Source organism: Schistocerca cancellata, chromosome 1 (genome assembly GCF_023864275.1).
Source record: "Schistocerca cancellata isolate TAMUIC-IGC-003103 chromosome 1, iqSchCanc2.1, whole genome shotgun sequence".
NCBI lineage: Eukaryota > Metazoa > Arthropoda > Insecta > Orthoptera > Acrididae > Schistocerca > Schistocerca cancellata.
The window spans coordinates 1,037,367,501-1,037,392,445 of record NC_064626.1 but is presented as its reverse complement, the minus strand read 5'-3'; positions in this window follow the sequence as shown (position 1 = coordinate 1,037,392,445).

The window sequence follows — 24,945 nt, the reverse complement described above, 5'->3', positions numbered from 1 at the left end:
GTGTGGGGTGGAATTATGATTCGTGCACGTACACCCCTGCATGTCTTTGACAGAGGAACTGTAGCAGGACAGGTGTATCGGGACGTCATTTTTCACCAGTATGTCCGCCTTTTCAGGGGTGCAGGGGTGATGGATGATAACGCACGGCCCCACCGAGCTACCATCGTGAAGGAGTACGTTGAAACAGAAGATATCAGGTGAATGGAGTGGCCTGCCTGTCCTCCAGACCTAAACCACATCGAGCACGTCTGGGATGCTCTCGGTGGACGTATCGCTGCACGTCTTCAAACCCCTACGGTACTTCAGGAGCTCCGACAGGCACTGGTACAAGAATGGGAGGCTATACCCCAGCAGCTGCTCGACCACTTGATCCAGAGTATGCCAACCCGTTGTGTGGCCTGTGTACGTGAGTGTGTGTGTGTGTGTGTGTGTGTGTGGTTTGAGGTTTTCGGGCGCTAAACTGTGTGTACGTGTGCATGGTGATCATATCCCATAGTGATGTCGGGGCACATGTGCAGGAAACAGTGGCGTTTTGTAGCACATGTGATTCAGGATGGTTTTCTCAACTTTTCACCAATACCGTGGACTTACAGATCTGTGTCATGTGTGTTCCCTATTTGCCTATGCTATTAGCGCCAGTTTTGTGTAGTGTCACGTTGTGTGGCACCACATTCTGCAGTTATCCTTAATTTATGAGGATGAGTGTAGAACGCTGAAATTGCTTTGTGTTGACTGCAAGCACCAGCTATAAAGAGAAGGGGGTGATGTGGATTCTTTTAATGTCTGAATCTGTAACGCCTACCCTAAAAAAATTTCGGATTGGATGGCGCCTTAAACAAAATGCTTATCAAAATTAGAGTCGAAATTCGAGGAAGTGTAGTAGGACGAGAGAAAATGTCCAGCAGTCACTTTCTTGGAGAAATCGTTAAGAAACTCTCCTGAAATATATAGAGATTGCGCAGACACTTTAAATCTTACTGACGAACGCAACGGGAGAAGTCTATGAGAAATAGTTCGTAACATTCTGAGTTTACCACACGTGAACAGTCCAATAAAATACTTTTTATTACTTCCGACGTACCTGACACTTATCTGAGACAACAGACACGAAAAATGAGAAAGAGGAATGCCTATGGCTGACGACAAAGATGACGCGCAACGGTAGGAATTTCGCCGCTTTCAATAGCTCTGACGGCAGTGGTAGGAGGAGAGGAAAATATCATACGCAGGTACCAGCCAGGGTCAGGGCCACGCAATGAATAGGTTTCATTTACGAGATGGAAACTGCAGCCGCACACAGAAGCCAAGGGCAGCTCTGCGTGATGCCCTACCAACATAAAATACAATACAGTACAATAAATGTGACGGCACTGCGGTGAGTCTCTTCTAAGCATTAACTGAAGGTATGCAAGCAAAACCCGATGTCAAATATCGACAGACGAACCCTCACGTCTAACATCGACATTTTATAAGGAGCATTCAGACATTTTCCGTTCGAAGATTGTACAGTCAAGAATCGATACGTCAATCAGGCAAAATCGCATCGGTCATTGAGGCAATCATTCCACCGGCGTACCACGCTGAACATACCTTTTTGGTAAAACACCTTGGTCTGCTGCTTGAAGAAGTCCATAAGTGGCTACTGCACATCCTTCAAGGTCTTTTTTAATGGACCGAAGGTGTGATAATCGCAAGGGGAGAGATAAGAAGTATAAGCCGGCTGCGCGATTGTCTCTCACTTGAGTTGGCGTAACTTCTGCGTGGTTTTCTACTGACATGCTGCGCTATACACAGTCTTCGTTCTTTGTCCTTCGGCAGCCAAGGAAAAAATATCAGCACCTTGGTACTGTTTGGACACATTTGGTAATAAAGTCACCAAAATTCACGTTTCTGCATTTACCGCGTGCCCGTCGGAAAGACATGAATGCTGCTCTGATCCCTTGCCTACGTGTCGGTGGTTATTTAGCCGCATCGGAGTCGCGTTATATCGCAGATAAGTTGAAGCAGTACCCTCAAACGGAAACTTATTAATTGCCCCTTATATGTTGTGGATACGTTTGTCGATCAAGCAGACAGCCTTCATTTTATAGATCACTAACAGAAACAAACATAAAAATTAATCTTGATAATAGGGACAAGCGATAATGAATAAATCTGCATCCCTCGAGGTATCTAACAGTTTCCATCATCCCATGACGCACGATAACAAAAATATTACTCCAGAATAGATAATTTATAAGGAATGACTTCACTTAACAAATGAATAAATTGTAGGCTGAAGTTTTGAAATATCGTTCCTTTATTTACGAAATCGATATCTAGTATATGTATAGAAAAACAGTTTTCGTCACTTTACGCTCTGTAAAAAAATTTGTTGCCTGTTAATTAATACTTCTAGACAAATGATAGCTTTTTGTGACATTTTAACAAGATTATACCTTCTACGAATAACTCGTTACATTTCAGATTTTTAGCCTGTGTAACCTGCGTAAAACGCAATATCTTATTAAGCAAATTACAATATTTTTGTGTAATATAAGCTGGGACGGAATGGTTCAAATTGTATATTTCTGACAGGAAACGAAGGAGTCAATAGCGATGAGTCCTGTATTAAGCTATCAGTAACCAGTAGGTAAAAAGACGAGGGCTAGTAGAAATCCTTGGGTAACAGAAGAAATATTGAATTTAATTGATAAAAGGAGAAAATATAAAAATTCAGTAAATGAAGCAGGCAAAAAGGAATACAAACGTCTCAAAAATGAGATCGATAGGAAGTGCAAAATGGCTAAGCAGGGTTGGTTAGAGGATAAATGTAAGGATGTAGAGGCTTATCTCACTAGGGGTAAGATAGATACTGCCTATAGGAAAATTAAAGAGACCTTTCGAGAAAAGAGAACCATTTGTATGAATATCAAGGGCTCAGATGGAAACCCAGTTCTAAACAAAGAAGGGAAAGCAGAAAGATGGAAGGAGTATATAGAGGGTCTATACAAGGGCGATGTACTTGAGGACAATATTATGGAAATGCATGAGGATGTAGATGAAGATGAAATGGGAGATATGATACTGCGTGAAGAGTTTGACAGGGCACTGATAGACCTGAGTCGAAACAAGGCCCCGGGAGTAGACAACATTCCATTAGAACTACTGACGGCCTTGGGAGAGCCAGTCCTGACAAAACTCTACCATCTGGTGAGCAAGATGTATGAAACAGGCGAAATACCCTCAGACTTCAAGAAGAACATAATAATTCCAATCCCAAGGAAAGCAGGTGCCGACAGATGTGAAAATTACCGAACTATCAGTTTAATAAGTCACAGCTGCAAAATACTAACGCGAATTCTTTACAGACGAATGGAAAAACTAGTAGAAGTCGACCTTGGAGAAGATCAGTTTGAATTCCGTAGAAATGTTGGAACACGTGAGGCAATACTGACTCTACGACTTATCTTAGAAGCTAGATTAATGAACGGCAAACCTACGTTTCTAGCATTTGTAGACTTAGAGAAAGCTTTTGATAATGTTGACTGGAATACTCTCTTTCAAATTCAGAAGGTGGCAGGGGTAAAATATAGGGAGCAAAAGACTATTTACAATTTGTATAGAAACCAAATGGCACTTATAAGAGTTGAGGGACATGAAAGGGAAGCAGTGGTTGGGAAGGGAGTGAGACAGGGTTGTAGCCTCTCCCCGATGTTATTCAATCTGTATATTGAGCAAGCAGTGAAGGAAACAAAAGAAAAATTCGGAGTAGGTATTAAAATCCATGGAGAAGAAATAAAAACTTTGAGGGTCGCCGATGACATTGTAATTCTGTCAGAGACAGCAAAGGACTTGGAAGAGTAGTTGAATGGAATAGATAGTGTCTTGAAAGGAGGGTATAAGATGAACATCAACAAAAGCAAAACGACGATAATGGAATGTAGTCGAATTAAGTCCGGTGATGCTGTGGGTATTAGATTAGGAAATGAGACACTTAAAGTAGTAGATGAGTTTTCCTATTTGGGGAGCAAAATAACTGATGATAGTCGAAGTAGAGAGGATATAAAATGTAGACTGGCAATGGGAAGGAAAACTTTTCTGAAGAAGAGAAATTTGTTAACGTAGAATATAGATTTAAGTGTCAGGAAGTGGTTTTTGAAAGTATTTGTATGGAGTGTAGCCATGTATGGAAGTGAAACATGGACGAGAAATAGTTTAGACAAGAAGAGAATAGAAGCTTTCGAAATGTGGTGCTACAGAAGAATGCTGAAGATTAGATGGGTAGATCACATAACTAATGAGGAGGCGTTGAATAGTATTGGGGAGAAGAGAAGTTTGTGGCACAACTTGACTAGAAGAAGGGATTGGTTGGTAGGAAATGTTCTGAGGCATCAAGGGATTACCACTTTAGTATTGGAGGGCAGCGTGGAGGGTAAAAATCGTAGAGGGAGACCAAGAGATGAATACACCAAGCAGATTCAGAAGGATGTAGGTTGCAGTAGGTACTGGGAGATGAAGAAGCTTGCACAGGATAGAGTAGCATGGAGAGCTGCATCAAACCAGTCTCGGGACTGAAGACCACAACAACAGCAACCAACAAACTGGGAAGTAATTATACGTGTTGCCCTACGAGGTTCCACCTTAGGACACTCACTTTTTCTATCAGTAAGACGTCTCCTACCTAGCTTTCACTTTTTCCAAAGAAACAGCTCAGTTCATTGAATCAATACTACAAATAAGAAAAATCTTCATAAAGAATAAGTCATTTTCTTTGGTCCAGAAAAGTGTCCATCATTCAGGAACACAAATTTTCACTAACTTGCCAGCAACCATAAAAAGTGTATCTACTAATAAAGTTCAATTTAAGAGGAGCTTAAAAGATTTATTATTGGCTAATTCCTACTCCACCCTTGTATTTCTTAGCAGATTGATGTATTATTAACAAACAAATCAAATTACGCGTTATGTAAAGTCTGACTTGTGCACATATTCAGTGCCTTAACGTGATCAATGTAAATAAGTGTCGTAAAGTAATTTCTCTTTGATGATGGGTGGCTACAATAGCCTAATTATCATACACACCTCAGCGTATTTTACGAGTACATTTACAACTTCTGTAACAAGTTTTTTATTGCCTCTTAACTTTTTTTTACTTCTCCCACGTACATCAGAACTATTTCCTTTTTTTAAGTAAATATGTATTATGTTTTTTGTGCTGTATTGGGACCTCCTTTCTATGGATCTATGAAACAAAAATTATATCGAAGCCAATTTAATTTTCCTTTCAACTGTCGCAAGGTTTTCACGTTATGTTTTTAAGCCAGTTATTCATGACAGTATTAGATGTATTTTTTTTAATAGGAACACTTTACATTTGCTGAATGAGCATTGCAAGAAAGTTCTAAATTGTATATGGCTTAACAATAAGATCAGATATAACCGCAGTGTTGTAGAGAGCACATAAAATGATTATGTCTTGTACTGGCAGGCAGCGTTCACAGCTGAGCATACAGTAGGCTTGGCGTGCGATACCATTGCATGCTGTTGGGCCCAGGTTGTGATAGCCCTTCTCAGGGGTAGTACCGGCATTGGGTATTTCGGTGTTATCACGTCAACGGTGTACCGTGGGCATCCCCATTAGAGGAACAACCAACCTTATCAGTCAAACGTCGAGGGCAACAATGATTTAAGGTCTGGTCTGCCGTCGACTACCGTGAAAGTTAACAACGGGTGAACTGGATGTAGAGCGCCAAATCACTCGCCAGTTCTACGTAGACGTCAAAAATCTGTGAGTAGCGGTTTCCTCCAGAACCACCTAGAGACTGTGAACTACTGAAGCCACCGCACCACACGTGTGGGTGACTCTCTAAATTTTGCAAAGTACAGATACCAATATGGAAGGAGGAGCATCGTTAGTGTATTCTCGGAGCACTAGGAAACCACCAGAGGCCGTGGTAGCGTTGATACGAACCGATAGAAGGGCTTGAATTGGCCGAAAACTACACAAGACAACGCATCCGAAATTAGACAGCTAGTGAAGGTATTCTAGAGTGGACTGTGACTAATGCTATTATGTGGGGATTCTGATATGTCTGTCACCGGTAAATGGTACAGGAACCTGCAGTCTGATCACATGCAACCGACAAGTCACGTACGGACGGTACAACAGCGAAGAATAGCAGCAAAGACTGTATAGCCTATGTCTACCGGTCCAGTCGAAATACGAAGCATCATTGAGAATACCATCAACATTTTTCACTAATAGTACAGGAACAACATATGTGACATCAGTGACACCAATGCCAGGGAGATGATATGTATTAATCTTCAGGAAGCACAGAAAGGATAACGGCGATTTACTTGATGATGGACTGCTACTGACAAGTAACTTATTTTGTCTTCAGGCTATCGCACACTTGTGACTTGCACAGCTGTAACAAAAGTCAACATTACTGATCATTACGATAAGTCAGCACACTCGAAACAATCGGGAACTTTTCCAGTTGATAATTACATCGCTATCTGCTTATGATAATCGCAGAAATTAAGCTCTGTAGCGGAAACACAGAACTGTAAAACTACAACTGGTCCATATAAGGTTCAAAAATGGTTCAAATGGCTTTGAGCACTATGGGACTTAACTTCTGAGGTCATCAGTCCCCAAGAACTTAGAACTGCTTAAACCTAACTAACCTAAGGACATTACACACATCCATGCCCGAGGCAAGACTCGAACCTGCAACCGTCGCGGTCACATGGTTCCAGACTGTAGCGCCTAGAACCGCACGGTCACTCCGGCCGGCTCCATATAAGGCATTGGTGAAAATTGTTGATATCACTGATGTGATAGAAGCTGTTTTTCTAAAATAATCGGTTTCTGTTACATTTGTACCTCACTGGTTGAGTTGCAATGGAAAGGTAGGAGCTACCAGCGTTAAATGAACTGACAAAGAAACGTGAAGCACCCAGAAGTGGAAGAGGAAACCAAATGAAACTTCGAGGGTTGAGAGAATATGTGATGTTATTTCAGTGATTACAAAATCGAGTCAGTTTTACAAAGAACTTGATAGTTCCAATTCACTTACAAGCATCACATTGCACCCGGTCTCGCCTGGATGCATGAGCTGGTTCTGTTGGGAAAGGTTTCATAAAGCCGTTGTACCCTCTTCTGAGGCAAGCTAGACCACAAATGTTTAAAATGATCTTTGATTTCCTGATTTCTGGCACTGTGACAGAGTTGACGTCCCAGCTCGTCCCACACAAATTCTGTCAGTGATAGATCTACATTTGCATCTACATACATACTCCGCATGCTTGGTGGAGGGCACCTTGTATCACTATTGGTCTTTCCCATTCCTGTTCCACTCGCAAATAGAGCGATGGAAAAACGATTGATTATATGCCTCTGTACGAGTCCTAATTCCTCTTATCTTCTCTTCTTGGTCCTTACGTGAAATGTAATTTGATCTGGGTATCTGGGTAGTACCTGAACATTACCGAGACAGTCCTTAGGGACACGTTCCATGAGTGTATGTGCATTGTCCTGTTGGAAAAAGGCATCACGATACTGACGCATGTGAGGTAACATATGAGGACGCAGAGCGTTCTTGACACGCCATTATGATGTCACAGTTCCCTTAATCACTGACAGCACCATAAATCGGAATATGTCACGATTCGGCCAGCTGGTAGAACGAAGAAACGCAATGGGGCCCTTTGTGAACGTCTCCACGTCCTTCACAGTGATCATTCGACATCTGACGCTGTTCACGCTACTTATGTACCCCATGAGGCCTGATAACAACATTTATAGGTTAAAGCTCTTCTCTCCGTAGCTGTTTACAAATTGATCTGTTTTTGGAGAGGGTCCACTTTGAGCAGAACACAATATTTTACATTTCTTTTTGTTACCCAGACTTCTTTCGCTGCAGTTTCAGCATCATCAGTGGGCTTTTTGCTGACTTCTATGAAACAGAAAAAGTTCTCTTTACTACTTTCACATTCATAAATTTGAGATTTTGAGACATCATTTACATATTTGAAAAACAGACAAAATTTTGTATATGTACCTTGGTACCAATGCTGTGGATTTCGTGGATTTTATGTAATTTAATGCAGATGTTTTATTTCACAGTTAGTCATCTGCAGTCAAATGGAACTTGTGTGTGTGTGTGTGTGTGTGTGTGTGTGTGTGTGTGTGTGTGTGTGTGTGTGTTTTCTTGCAGTATGTTCAACCTACTTTTGCTGGTTTCCCCATTATCTTCACTATGAAAGCCTACACGAAGTAACTTCTCATGTCACTGTTTGCATGCTACAGAAAAAAATGGCAGACAGCTGAACAGCTGAATGTTTTGTGGACGGGAGTTCAGAAATCTTTGTGGGGTGTGGCTGTCATTTTGTGTAAGTGTGTGTGTGTGTGTGTGTGTGTGTGTGTGTGTGTGTGTGTGTGTGTGTGTAGGTGAATGGGTGTGGGTATTATTTATTTCATAATTCCTCTTTTAATTGTTATTTGTTTATTTTTTTAAGAGAACTGTGTGCTCATTTATTCACCAGAGAAGTAGAAAATCGCAAAATGTTACATTTCCTTGACTTCACAAAATATAGAGACAACAACAAACACCAGCTCCCCTTATTCAGGAAAGTCACCACCACCACCAGCACAGCTATACACAGATACTTTAATCAACCGATTCTGCTGATATTGGCCAGTTTCCAGCATGTGCTGCACAGACAGAAAGATTCCACTCAATGAAGACAACTATGAAAATGAATTACAGACAACCAAACGAATAGCTATAGAGAGTGGATATGATACAAACATTATAAAGAAAAAGAATCACCCAATTAAAACAAAGATAAAGAGGACACCCAGCACACAGAAAAAATCCTGTCACCAGCTTACAACCGCAGACACACATAACACAAACACACAGAACACACACACAAGCACACAAGAACAAGAAACACCCATAACAACAATCAAATGGCACATTCTCACTTAGAATAGGTAACATATTCAAAAAAGAAGGACTAAAAATAGCTTACAGGACAGATAACTCAGTACTGAGAAAACTAAGAGCTACCAAAACAAACACAGAGAAACACAATACATCTAGTATTTACCAGCTGACATTCCAAGACTGCAAATCAATTTATGTAGGACAGACAATCAGAAACTTTAGTACCAGATACACAGAACACAGAAGAGCATTAAAAGGTAATAGCTGTCATTCTGCATTGCTGAACAACTTATGGACATGAAACACAGCCCAACCAACATCAAAAATGGCTTGAAAATTCTCAAGTGCAAGTGCAACAACAGTCCCCCAAAAAACTATTAACTGAAGAAAACTGTCTACTACAGAAAGCCATAATTAAAGGAAAACAAATAATAAATGAATATACAGTTATTTGCAATGAAACTCTATTCTCTGCCCTCAAACAACTGTCAGACAACACCAACTCATAAACTCCCAAAATCCCCTTTCCAATGTTAGGCACTCCGTGTGCGTAATGGGTGGAGCCATTCCAGAAGTGGAACAGGTCCTCCCGGATACCATGAAGAGCACAGGGTGCAGCCAACTGCAGGTGGTGGCTCACATTGGAACCAATAATGTGTGTCACTTTGTATCAGAAGAGATTCTCTCTGGTTTCGAGTGGCTAACAGAAGTGGTAACGGCTGCCAGTCTTGCTTGCAAGATGAAAGCAGAGCTGATCATTTGCTGCATAGTCGACAGGACTGATTGCGGACCTCTGGTACAGAGCCGAGTGGAGGGTCTGAATTAGAGGCTCAGACGGTTCTGCCACCGTGTAGGCTGCAGATTCCTCGACTTGCGCCAAACGGTGGTTGGGTTTCGGACTCCGCTGAACAGGTCAGGTGTCCACTATACGCAGGAGGCGGCTACTTGGGTAGCAGGCGCTGTGTGGCGTAGACTGGACGGTTTTTTAGGTTAAAGGGTCTCGGGAAAACAAAGGGCTTTAGTCACAAAGGGTGCAGGCCAAACACTGGAAGATTGCAGATACAGGAAGCATCAGTATTACAGTAGTAAATTGTAGTAGATGTGTTGGGAAAGAAACAGAGCTCCAAGCGCTAATAGAAAGCATTGATCTCAAATCGTTATAAGCACTGAAAGCTGGCTAAAACCGGAGATAAGCTCAGCTGAAATTTCGCTAAGAATCTAACGATGTTCCGAAAGGATATGCTAAACACGATTGGCGGTGGCGTGTTTGTTTCTGTTAGAAGTGGTTTATCTTGTCGCAAAATTGAAGTAGATTGTTCCCGTGAATTAGTATGGGTAGAGGCCACTGTTGACAACGGGAATAAAATAATACTTGGCTCCTTTTACCGACTCCCCAGATCAGATGATACAGTTACTGAAAGATTCAAAGAAAACTTGAGTTTGATTTCAATCATGTACCCGACTCATGAGATTACAGTTGGTGGTGACTTTAATTTACCCTCGATATGTTGGCAAAATACACGTTTAATTCAGGAGGTACGCATAAAACATCATCTAAAATTGTGCTAAACGCATTCCCTGAAAATTATTCCGAGCACTAGGTTCATGAACCCACGCGAATAGTAAACGGTTGTGAAAACACCCTTGACATCTTAGCAACAAATAACTCTGAGTTAACATCGAGCATCAAAACGGATACAGGGATTAGTGAACACAGGGTTGTCGTAGCGAGATTGAAAACTGTAACCCCCAAGTCCTCCAAAAAGAAACGAAAAATATACCTATTCAAAAAGGCAGAAAAAAATTCACTTGACGCGTTCCTGAAAGACTATCACCACTCCTTCCAAATTAACAATATAAGTGTAGCTTGAATACAAAGAAATAGTATCGTCAGCAATTGAGAGACTTATACCAAATAAATTAACAAACGATGGAGCTGGCCCTCCTTGGTACACTAAATGGGTCATAACAATGTTGCGGAACCAACGAAACAAACATGCCAAATTTAAACAGGCACAAAATCCCCAGGATTGGCGATCTTTTACAGAAGCTCGAAATTTAGCGCGAACTTCAATGCGAGATGCTTAAAATAGTTTCCACAACGAAGCTTTGTCTCGAAACCTGGCAGAAAGTCCAAAGAGATTCTGGTCGTATGTGAAGTATACTATAAGCAAGACACAATCAATGCCTTCTCTGCGCGATAGCAATGGAGATACTGTCGAAGACAGTGCCGCCAAAGCAGAGTTACGAAACACAGCCTTCCGAAATGCCCTCACAAAAGAAATCGAAGTAAATATTCCAGAATTCGAACCAAGAACAGCTGCCAAAATGAGTAAAGTAGAAGTAAATACCATCGGAATAGTGAAGCAACTTAAAACACTTAATGAAAGCAAGTCTTCTGGTCAGGACTGTATACCACTTAAGTTCCTTTTAGAGTATGCTGATGTAATTGCTTCATTTTTACCAACTGTATACAACCGCTCGCTCGACGAAAGATCCTTACCCAAAGACTGGAAAGTTACACAGGTCACACGAATATTCAAGAAAGATAGTAGGAGTAATCCACTTAATTACAGGCCTATATCATTAACGTCGATATGCAACAGGATCCTGGAACACACATTGTGTTTGAACATTATGAATGACCTCGAAGTAAATGGTTCATTGATACACAATCTACGTGTATTTAGAAAACATCGTTCTTGTGAAGCACAAGTAGCTCTTTTACTCGGATGAAGTGTGGAATGCTACTGACAAGAAATTTCAGATTGAATCCCTACTTCTGGATTTCCGGAAGGCTTTTGACACTGTACCACACAAGTGGCTCGTAGTGAAATTGCGTGCTTATGGAATATCGTCTCAGTTATATGACTGGATTCCTGATATCCTGTCAGAGAGGTCACAGTTCGTAGTAATTTACGGAAAGTCATCGAGGAAAACAAAAGTGACTTGTGGTGTTCCCAAAGGTAGTGTTATAGGCCCTTTGCTGTTCCTTATCTGCATAAAAGATTTAGGAGACAATCTGAGCAGCCGTGTTAGATTGTTTGCAGATGACGCTGTCGTTTATCGACTAATTTAGTCATCAGAAGATCGAAACAAATTATAAAAAGATTTAGAAAAGATATCCGTATGGTGAGAAAATTGGCAATTAACCCTAAATAACGAAAAGCGTGAGGTCATCCACAAGGAATCCGTTAAACTTCGGTTACACGATAAATCAGTCAGATCTAAAGGTTGTAAATTCAGCTAAATACCTAGGAATTACAGTTACAAACAACTTAAATTGGAAGGAACACACAGAAAGCGTTGTGGGGAAGGATAACCAAAGACTGCGTTTTATTGTCAGGACACTTAGAAAATATAACAGATCTACTAAGGAGACTGCCTACACTAGGCTTGTCCGTCCTTTTTTAGAATACTGCTGCGCGATATGGGATCCTTACCGGATAGAATTGGCGGAGTACATCGAAAAAGTTCAAAGAAGGCAGCACGTTTTGTACTATCGCGAAATAGGGGAGACAGTGTCACTAAAATAATACGGGGTTTGGGGTGGACATCATTAAAAAATGGCGTTTTTCGTTGCAGCGATATCTTCTCAAGAAATTCCAATCACGAGCTTTCTCCTCCGAATTCGAAAATATTTTGTTGACACCGACCATCATACGGAGAAACGATCACCTTGATAATATAAGGGAAATCAGAGCTCGTACGGAAAGATTCAGGTGTTCGTTCTTTCCGAGCGCTATACGAGATTGGAATAATAGAGAATTGTGAAGGTGGTTCGATGAACCCTCCGTCAGGCACTTAAATGTGATTTGCAAAGTATCCATGTAGATGTAGATTCACCCGTACAATTTCATGAAGAGGAGTTCGAATGGTAAACGTAATCCCAGCCCACACAAATAGGGATCCTCCTCGGTATCGGTCTCTTTCCACAATGCTTGGGTCACGAAATCGTGTTCCACTTCCTTTCCAGATGCGAATCCATCCAGAATCACTCTCCAGACTAAATCGCGACTCATCTGTGGAAACAACATTTGCCCACTGTTCAACGGTGCAGGTAGCATGTTGACGACTCCATTCTAGACGTTCCCTTCTTTGAAGACGCGTCAGAGGTAGACATATAGCAGGACTCTGACGATAAACACTAGTCTTGCCTAATCTTTACTACTGTGATGTAGTTCAACACGGCACAAATAGTGAAAATTCGAGCTAGTGATGAATGCTTGCGTTAGATACGTATGCAATATACGGTTGTATGATCATATCAGTCCTTCATACTCCCAGCTAGGTTGAATACGCCCACATAAGGCACGCGATCTCCACACGATGTGCTTACTTCATCGATTTCTTAGCCACTGGTGCCCCCAATACTTATCTTCTCACATTAAACACCTACCATCATTCCACAACCGCAATACCAGATCGGATACGTCTAGCATCTTGGCTGTACCTTTACATAACACAAAATCTTTCTCCGTGCCATTCTCCATCTCAGCCATACGACTATGGAACGCGCTCCCCTGTGATCTGCGTCTTTTCCAGAACCACTCAACATTCAAGAGGGAACTCAAGACTTACATATTAGGGACGGTATAGCCACCATTGTTGTGCCCCTCTCATCTCTTTCTTTCTCCTCTCCATCATAGCTTCGAATTTTACCATTCTATTTCTCTTCCTCTAACCTATCTACCTCTTCTATATCTCTTTCACCCCATTCTATCGTCTTATGTCTCTGCTCGATGAGAATAACTCACAAGCTGCAAGAATATAACGAGAAAATTCCCAGTTAGCAATAGGACTGACATTCATAAAAGAAAAATATGTTTACTTTCATATACATAGTCATTACTATTATTATTCTTGATTGTTATAATTATTTTTTGATTGTTATAATTATCATTGTACTACTTTTATAATCTCTATTTTTTCTTTAACATTAATACTGTATAACATGTTATATGTCCTTAATGTTCTGTAGAAACAGAAATTTGTTCAATCTGAGTATGCCTGGTTAGGTGTAAGAGAGGGCCTGAAGGCCCTAATCTTGCCAGGTAAAATAAATGCATAAATAAATAAATAAATAAACGCCGTTCTGACGAAGCCTTCTGCACACCATTTCCCTCGATACAACACATCCAGTAAATGCTGCGAGCTCACATGCTAGTTGCCGTGTAGTACTAAGACGGTACTATCGTGCCCTTGCAGCCAAATAACGGTCTTATCTTCTGTAGTCACAGGTGGTGGCCCTGCCCTAGTCTTCGGGCTACAGTTTCGGTCTCTACAAAGCGTCGCCACATCTGAGAAACAACAGAACGATTCACAATAACCATCGGGCCAAATCAGTTTCCGACTGTCCTGCTGCCTTTCTTTCTATGGCCTTCCACCGCAGGCAGTCAGGTAGGCACCTTCTCCGTTCCACACAGCACCGTCTGTGACTGTGTACGCAGCGTTTGTGGATGTGGGACTACCCGGCAAACACTACCTCGTTTCATAGTTGCCTTGATGACACCGTTGACATGGTTGCCGTTGACCGGAACGCCATCTTTCATGCAGAGCACGATCGTACGAACAACTGGTTGAAAGGTTGTATGATTACAATGGACAAAGGACAGGGAAATAGTCATTTGTTACTTTAATTTTGGACACTAGTGTATTTAAGGCTACGACGGCCAATGATCCTGTCATCCTTCCGTGCAGATGCATGCCATGCCCGAACTCTTCTGAGGAATCAGCGGGAAGGCACGAGTAATGAGGCTAATGAGCAGGGCACTACATCAGTAGTGTGTGGTGTAGCTTGAGAATTTGAGTCGGATGGGAGGTGTGCTAGGGTAGTCCATGCAGTTGGGGTGACCACTGTGGCCGGATAGTGTAGTGGTCAGCGCATCTGCCTATAAGCAAAAGATCTGGATTTGAATCCCAGTCTCGCACAAATTCTGAACTTACGCCACTGATATAAACCAATACCCATCGGCATTTAATGTTTTTTAATTCCCTTTTGTCTTGATTCATACTGGCTGCGGCATCAAAATGGTGTCTGTCCTTTCGGATACGTCCGAATGACCTGGTTTTCAGAGAGCATCCCCCATTTCATATGACGTTGAGGCATTTTCTATAACAGTTGGAGAGTGTCTGCGCTGCTGTTTGAGTTCAAAGGGACTACCACGTGGGCTGAGGGATGAATCGGAATTTGGATTGAGATGGGAGGCGTGCTAGGGTGGTCCGTGCAAAACCACTGCGCCAGGGTCTGCAGGAGACCCAGATTCGAATCGCAGCCTTCATATAAATTATCGTTTGTCGCTTCAGTCTGTATATATACATGATAGATGTTTGAAACTTGTAAAGGTCTGTGAAACCATATGGTTTCATTTGATATAAGTTTACATTCAACGTTAAACTTCTTTTGTTAAAAACACTTTCTTTTACTGTTGCCATTCTGCATTTTACATCCGTTCTACTTCAGCCACCATCTGTTATTTTTCTTCTCAACAAACTTTTTTTCTTACAGAACTCATCTATTACCTTTTAATGTCTCATTTGCTAACCTAATTTCTTTAGCACTCCCTGATTTAATTCGACTACATTCCAGTATCCTTGTATTATTACTATTCCTGTTCATCTTTACACTACTTTCCAAGACACTATCCATTCCTTTTAAGTGCTCTTCCAAGTCCTTTCCCGGCTGTCATAAAAGCACAATGTCATCGGCAAAATGCAATTTTTTTGCTTTCTCCATGAGCTATAATTGCCTTTCCTAATTTCCCCTTGGATCCCTTGCTCAATGTACAGATTGAAAAACATCGGGGCTAGGTTACAGCAGTACCCCACTTCCTTCTCTACTACCGCCTCCTTCTAATGCCCCTCGACTCAGCAAATACCGTCTGGTTTCTGTACAAGTTGTAGATAACCTTCATCCCTGTGTTTTATCATTTGTACTACAGAATTTGAAAGAGTATAATCTTGTCAAAACTGTCAAAAGCTTTCTCTAAATCTGCGAATGATACTTACAGAAAAACCCCTCAAATTAACCTTACGATGTGAATAATTCGTGATTCCTCGTCACTTTCAGTGTTTGCTTGTTTCGTTTTTCTGCCTTGTCGCAACTATATGACGACTCACATAATGCTACAAACATGGATTAAATTTATGTGATAAGTCGCTAGGCGACTTGCAAACGACCACAGTATGATAAAAAAATGACCCATAATAAAAGATGGCTGGTTGAAGTCATTCCTGAAAACCTTTCCTTCATTAGCTGCCTACTGTCATGCACAAAAGAACAAAATACCTGTCTTCTGACAATTTGATTGTAATATCGTTTATGTTGATCAGGAATATATGAAAATCCAAAACAGAAACCTGATTCTTCTGAATTCTGAGAGCTTATTTTTAAATCATCGGAGTGGAACTGAAACACTCTCCTTTCTCTTTTACTTAAACAGGTAATACATAAACTAAGAACCTGTAGTGGCTATTATTCCATAACATTTTAACTTTTGGTTAAGGGTATCAGGATTCATGGAATCAAAACACTTAGCCAAGTCATAAAATACTTCCAGGTGTAATAATTTCTGATTTATTCATTCTAGTATCTCATTTCTCAATATTACACACAGTCTTTGTAACTGGTAGTCTTGTGGATAATTTGGACTGTTTTCTGTGAGTACATCTTTCTGTCCTACGTGACCACACAGTCTGTTGTACATGATCTTTTCAAAAATTTCCGGTAACTCTGGAAACAATATTTATTTGTGCTTTCATTTCCCCTGGTAAGATTAGGGCCTTCAGGCAATCTCTTACATCTAAGTAGACATCCTTGGTGAATCAACATTACAATCTGTAAAAACATAATAATAAAAATTATTATTATTACAACGCGTCTGTTAATGAAAATATTTAAGAAATGTCAGTCTTATTAACACTGCATGAAGCAAATTTCCCTCTACGTTATTGGCCTATGTAGCCACCTCTAACAGAAATGTATCGCTACTTTAGAGTAGATGAGGTGACAATTCTTCACTAGTACTTTACCTCCTTTTTTCTGAAGTGATAAAATACTTCATGGAAACCTTCATTAATTAAGTAATTTGTTTTATATCAAAAATCAGTATAGCGACGTTTGATAATTTTACTACCTATTTCATCAGAACGATTTGAATATTTATTTTTAAGGGAAATGTTAAGAGAAATAACTTTTTTAAAGATGTAGGGTGGAATAAAATTTTATCAAAATTGTTTTTGAATGTATTTATTCGAAAGTATGGGCTATCTACTAACAGAGTGTTCATACCTAACACCTCAAAATTACCAAATGGAGCCCTGCATATTGTGATTATTCCATGAAATTCTACTTTTGTATAAAACTCTGATCGCTGCAAAATCTATATTTGAATCTCCTTTTAGTGCAAGTGGCATCTCCTCATTTCTCCACACCTGACCATCGGAAACTGGATGCCAAGTTGTGGTATCCATCCATTTTCAGCATTCGTATTTCACTGTTCAAGTGATTTTCAAGGTCATTCATTACATCTACATGGTTTGTAGTCTGCAGTTCGTCTCGTCAGATCAAAAGTACAATGATTTTATTCTTGAACCCTGTAATATTTTGATGCAATAAATTTATTTTACACTTTGTATATTTTCATATGTTTTAGGCTCAATATCTACATTTTCTGATTTTAATTCAGAGAGCCTGAAATCTTGATTTTACTCTAAAAACGGCACTACCACCACACCAATGATTACAAGGATTGTCCCATATCTGGCAGTGTGCTCCTTTAAGGATTCTGGTTTCGATCCAGACAATTTCCCTTTCCTATTGACATATAAATCGTGACTTTTAAATCCCCACCAAGCAGCAGAATCAACAGAAAGCAGGCACATGTTCGACCATATAACTGATAGAAGCAGCCGGTCTAACTGCTTATTGACGATACTCACAGTACTGTTTATCTGGAGTCGATCACATCTACCAAAAAAATAGCCTATTTTCTCAGTAAGTCATATTTCTGAGCACACTCTGCATTTCAGTTTCAATACATAGTTCCTATTCCATCGACAGTGCTATGCTTTGAACCAACAACTTTACTGCCACCTATCGGAGAGTCACGCAAATGCAGTGCTTCTGCTCCCATCTTTGGAAGTATTCATTCACATTTTACAGTAGAATAAATAGATATGTGTCTAAATTCCTTAAATAGGTTGAACTCGTCTTGGTTTTCTGTATTTAGTGAAATTATCAATGTTTTTATTCTTCTAGATTTGGCACAGAAAACAATATTAGTAACGTTTCTATTTTTTGAACCTGAGCAAGCACGCAACGAATTCGTTGAAGTTTTAGCATAAGCTGGGAACGACCCTTCTCACTTCCCCGTACGCTATTCTAAGCAATGCTGAGAATTTGAGAGCGTATTTTACCGTTTACTTCAAACAAAGGAGAAGCTATTTCCGTTCCACCAGATCAGCGGGAAAGCGAGCGCAACTTCTGCCACGAGGAACCCCGTTACCAGAATTGCAATCTAAGCTTCAGTACTTGCTTAGAGCTTACACGACTTTGCGAGGAGGCACCTTGAGAGAGGAGTCACATTAATACCACTATAAAAGGATCCCTAAGGTTAGCGAAAAGAGAATGAAAACAAAGAGGATATGAGATAGTTCTCTTGTATGTTCCGTTCAAAAGACAGAGAGAATAGCCATGAAAAGCGCCAGGACCAAATTGGATAAAAGAAGTACAATACAGAACATGAAGAAGGCCTTATTTCCTAGCTAACAAAGTTTTGGAAAGAAGCCTAATGCAAGGACGAATGCGGCGATTCTGTGAAGGAGCAGAAACTGCAACTCTAAAAAAATCGGACAACGAATGACCTGTACAGGCCATTGGGTTTTACTGAATCATTCTGTACAATGTATGGACCCTTGGTACAAGCTAGACAAGTAAGTAGACTTAAGATTAGAACGAATTCAGGAAGAAAGATCTTTAGAAAACACCATAAAAGTACCTTAGTCGTAGTAAACAAGTTACTCAAAATATGGTAAGTGCAATTATTGGTGTTAGAAGAGCATTTGTCAATTTGTAATGGCTTGTTAGAAACTGAACGCAGACATAAAATATCACACGAAGAAATAATACAAAGAACCGGTGAAGAAAGTAATCTATGGAATATTCGTACTGGAAGAAGGAAAAAGGCAATGGGACATCTACTACAGCTTCCAGAAACTATTAACTTAGCACTGAAATGAGCAGTAGAGAGGGAGGGGGTATAGTAGGGTCAGACAAAGAACAGAATGCCACAGGACAGGAACAGAATTAGGATGGTAACAAACCTTTTCAAACACTGATGACAGCAAAACGTTGCTTGCCCTCTTCTTGCAGTTCAACAAAAAGAAAATTCCAAAGCCGCCAAATTACAGTTTCATAACCTGCTGCCCCTGCAAACATCGGATAGTGAGGATGCGAACCATGGATGTAGGGCAGCAGGTGGATTCCATGTTTCTAAATTTCCGGAAAGTGCTCGACACAGTTATCCACTGCAGACTGTTAACGAAGGTCAGAGCATACGGAATAGTTTCCCACACATATGAGTGGCTCGAAGACTTCGTAATTAACAGAACCCAGTACTTCGTTCTGTGCGGCGATTGCTCATAAGAAACAAAGGTGTCGTCAGGAGTGCCCTACGAAAATGTGATAGGACTGCTCTTGTTTCTACAGAGGTTGTCCCATGAGGAATGATCAGTATTCTGAGATACGACAGGAATGCTCAATTGAAGCAAAAAACTGCACATGAACATGTGTCCTATTCCGAATGTTTTCCGAGATAGAACACATTTACTGAACAGTTGGTGTTGGACTAAGGGTGTGCACGTATGTATCTTACCCACCTAACCTCTTTGATGTTTCATTCTAGTCCAGTCTACTTCGTTACTTCCATGCTCTTTGCTCGGGATGTGTTTCTGCCATTAAACTAGCCCATAGAAAGAGCCGTTGTCCATGGCGTGTTGTGAATGAAACAATGCGAGGGTCTGAGAGCGTATCAGAGAGAAGCATCGGTTAACTGTGTGAGTACACGTGGTGCTAGCTAAAATGCCACACACCTACTCTAATGAAGAATATACATATGTTTACGGATTCCGCGATGGTAGCGCTTCTGTCGCTGTCGAAGAATACCGCCGGTCTGTTTCCGACACGTTGAATTCTTGATTGCAGAGCGTTTGCCAGGATTGTCAGCACAATACGCGAAACACATATTCTTCGAAGTTCTCATCTTTGCTCTAGACATTTCATTCAAAAACCTGTGCAGGTAGAGCAACACATTGTTGAAATCCTGCAGTGTAGGCACATTACCAGAACACGGCGACATTCTCCACGTACCAGTGTCCTACAAAGACACGGTTGGCAAACATTACATGCGAAAAACTTGTATCCATTTCATATACACCGTGTCCACAATCTTCATACTGGCAACAACGGCCCAAGTCTTGAATTTTGTCACTGGTTAAATGACCATCGCCATTTGCTTCCATTAATACTCTTCACTGATGAAACCACCTTTTCACAGAATGGAAGTAACACACGTAATAACCATCGATGGTCGCAGGAAAATCCACTTCAAACCAATATCCATGTTTCTTTTTTCGGTCAATGTTTGTGCGTCATGATCGATAACATGTTGACGGGCCAGTATATTTTAGAAGAGCGTATGACGGGACGGAACTACTTGCATTTTCTGGAAAATTCGTTTGTTGACACCATGTAGTTCCTTTGGCCATGCGGACTGCAGTGTGCTCCCAGCGTGACGGAGCCTGTCCATATTTTACTAGACGTGTGAGTTAACATCTCTACCGCACTTACCCTAATCGTTGGATTGGTCGTGGTAGTACGGTTAACTGGGCACCAAGATCGCCTGGCCTTCCAGCATTAGATTTTTGTTTATGGGGTCAGATGACGTCTGAGATGAGCAAACGAAAGGTGAATATGTGAGATGAACTCCTTGTTAGCCTCAGGGACGCTGCTGCCCTCATTAGGGAACGTGCAGAGGCACTATAAAAGTAACACAACATATTCCGGACTGAAGCGCCTAGAACCGTTCGGCCACCACGGCCGGCAGAGACGGTAGGATATCCGAACTTTTATTGAGAACTGTATATCAGCTGTAACGTGACATGGATGATAATGGTTAGAGCTGAATGTGTAAAAATACGTATTATTCAGTTGATACACTGTGATCAAAAGTATCCGGACACATGGCTGAAAATGACTTACAAGTTCGTGGCGCCCTCCATCAGTGACGCTGCAATTCAGTATGGTGTTGGCCCACCGTTAACCCTGATGACAGCTTCCACTCTCGCAGGCAAACGTTCAATCAAGTGCTGGAAGATTTCTTGGGGAATGGCAGCCCATTCTTCACGGAGTGCTGCACGGAGGAGAGGTATCGATGTTGGTCGGTGACGCCTGGAATGAAGTCGGCGTTCCAAAACATCCCCACAGGATTCAGGTCAGGACTCTGTGCAGGCAAGTCCATTACAGGGATGTTATTGTCGTGTAACCACTTCGCCATAGGCCGTGCATTATGAACAGATGTTCGGTCGTGTTGAAAGATGCAATCGTGATCCCCGAATTGCTCTTCAACTGTGGGAAGCAAGAAGGTGCTTAAAACATCGATGTAGGCCTGTGCCGTGATAGTGCCACGCAAAACAACAAAGGATGCAAGCCCTCTCCCTGAAAAACACGACCACACCGTAATACCACCGCCTCTGAATTTTACTATTTGCTCTACACACGCTGGCAGATGACGTTCACAGGCATTCGCCGTACCCACACCCTGCCATCGGATCGTCATATTTTGTACCGTGATTCGTCACTCCACACAACGTTTTTCCACTGTTCAATCGTCCAATGTTTATGCTTCTTACGCCTAGAGAGGCGTCGTTTGGCATTTACCGGCGTGTTGTGTCCCTTATGAGCAGCCGCTCTACTGTGAAATTCCAGTTTTCTCACCTCCCGCCTAACTGTCGTAATACTTGCAGTGGATCCTCATGCAGTTTGGAATTTCTGTGTGATGGTCTGGATAGATGTCTCTCTATTACACATTACGACCCTCTTCTACTGTCAGCGGTCTCTGTCAGTCAACAGACGAGGTCGGCCTGTACGATTTTGTGCTGTACGTGTCCCTTCACGTTTCCACTTCACTATCACATCGGAAACAGTGGACCTAAGGATGTTTAGGAGTGTTGAAATCTCGCGTACAGACGTATGACACAATTGACACCCAAGCACCTGACCACGCTCGAAGTCCGTGAGTTACGCGGAGCGCCCCATTCTGCTCTCTCACTGTGTCTAATGACTACTGAGGTCACTGATATGGAGTACCTGTCGGTAGGTGGCAGCACAATACACCTAATATGAAAAAGTATGTTCTTCGGGGCGTCCGGAAACTTTTGATCACATAGTGTACATTGTAAAATGTATGTTGTAACATTTACTAACTGTTGTACAAGTGTAAATGTGTAAACCTGACAAGGCGCCGAGTATTACAGAAAACGGAGAACAGTGTACATTAAATGTCTCGGAAACCATTCGGCATAGGGAATATGTCCATGTGAAGTTTTTTTGCTTCAAATGACCATTCCTGCCATATCCCTTAATACTGACCATCCCTCAGCAATCTGCAACTGCTTGCTGATTATATTGCACTACACGGGAAAAAGAGTCGTTGTTGAGTATACAGGATAACTTAGACAGAATTTCTGTTTGGTATGATGAATGGCAACATCATATAAATGTGGCAACATATGATTTAATGTAGATGAGAAGGAAAAATAATGCTTTTATTTTGGAGTACGGCATTATTTACGTGCTGCTTGCCACAGACGCGTCGATTATACATCTAGCGTAACGCTCTCGCCGATATGAAATGGAACGAGCACATAAGGTCTGTAGCAGCGAAAGCGAATGTTCAGCTTCTCTTTATTGGGAGCATCCTAGGAAAATGTAGCTCGTCTTTAAAAGAGACGGCATATAGAACGCTGGTGCGACCCATTATCGAATACTGCTCGAGCCTTTGGGATCTCCACCTTGTCGGATTAAAGAAACACATCCAAGCACTCCAGAGACGTGTTGCTAGATTTGTCACCGTGAGATTCGATCAACATGCGAGTTTTACGGAGGTGCATCGTGAATTAAAATGGGGATCCCCGGTATAAACACTATTGCGAAAATTTAAGAACCCACATTTGTAACTGCCTGCAGTATGATTCTACTGCCGCCAACGCACATTTCACTTAAGGGCCACTAAACCACATAATCAAAATAAGAGAAATTAGGGCTCGTGTAGAGGCCTCTGAGCTATGGTTTTTCCTTGCTGCATTTGCGAGTGGAACAGGAGAGCTAATGACTGTTAGCAGTACAAGGTACACTCCACCAGGAACCGTACGGTGGCCTGCGGAGAATGTACGTAGATATAGATAACAATTCCTAAAACCTACCTAAATAATCTAATATCGAAAGGGTTCCTATAGCATCTTCAAAGGCGCGGTCAAAAAGTTGCCTTTGATGGCGTTGCTGCAGCGTATACTCGTATGCAACGTAGCGCGACTCCGATGCGGGTGCTTAGGCACCGAAGTGTAGCCAACAGATTACTGTAGCATTCGTGCCTTTCTGACGTGCTTGCCGTAAATGCCGAAACGTGAACTATGGCAACATTATTACCAAATGCGTCCAAACATTACCAACGTGCTGTCATTCCTTTCTTGGCTGCCTATGAAAAAACACCCTACAACTTAGAACTACTTAAACCTAACTAACCTAAGGTCATCACACACATCCATGCCCGAGGCAGGATTCGAACCTACGACCGTAGCGGTCACGCGGTTCCAGACTGTAGCGCCTAGAACCGCTCGGCCACATCGATTATGGACAACAAGAAAAGGGAAACTTTAGAGTGCCCACAGTGCAGTCCTGATCCCTCCCCATGCGATTATCACGCATTTGGTTCCTTAAAAATGGCCTTAGTATTAACTTCACTGGAACAAAACCTATCGTCCTGAATAAATTTTTCACTCAGCAGAGGAGTGTACACTATCATGAAACTTACTGGCAGATCAAAAATGAGTGCAGCACCAGGAGTTGAAGCTGGGACCTCTGTATTTCGCCGCCAAGTGTTGTACCGCGTTAGCTACCCAAACCCGACTAAGGACTCTTCCTCACACCTTTACTTCAGGCAGTACCTAATCTCCCACCTTCACAGAAGCTCCTCTGCGAAACTTGCAGGACTAGCATTCCTGCAGGAAATCCTGTTGGGGGACATCCTCAATGGAGCATCGTAATAGATGTGGAAATCACGGCTTCAGTTATGAGGCTTTTATTTTTAGATTCACGACCGGTTTCGGGCTGACAAATGCCCATCATCACTTGCAATTAGTGGTATGCTGTGATTCTACGTGCCGGGAGACTGGGTGTGGCGGAGGCGACCACGCCAGACTCGGTGCTCTGCACTCGCTTGCAGTGATCATCTCGGCCGCACCCTGTCTTCCAGCAATTATTTTCGCAGCACACGGCTAACGGCAAGTGATGATGGGCATTTATCAGCCAGAAACCGGTCATGAATCTAAAACTAAAAGCCTTACGACTGAAGCGGTGTTGTGACCCAGCGAGGTGCGGCAGTTGTTAGCACACTTTATTTGAATTCGAGAGGCCATCCTGATTTGGGGTTTTTCGTGATTTCTCTAAATCGCTTCAGGCAAATGCCGGGATGTTTCCTTTCAAAGGACTGGTCGACTTTATCCCCCATCGTTCTCTAATACAATGGGACAATGACTTCGCTGTTTGGTCTCCTCCTCCAAATCAATCAACCAACCAGAACTTTGTGAAATTTTGGAAGTAGGAGTTGAGATACTGGGGGAAGTAAATCCGTATGGAGAGGGCGTGAGTAGTGCTTCGATAGCTCAGTCTGACGAGTACTTGGCCGCGAAAGGCAAAGGTTCTTGCTGGCACACAGTTTTAATGGGC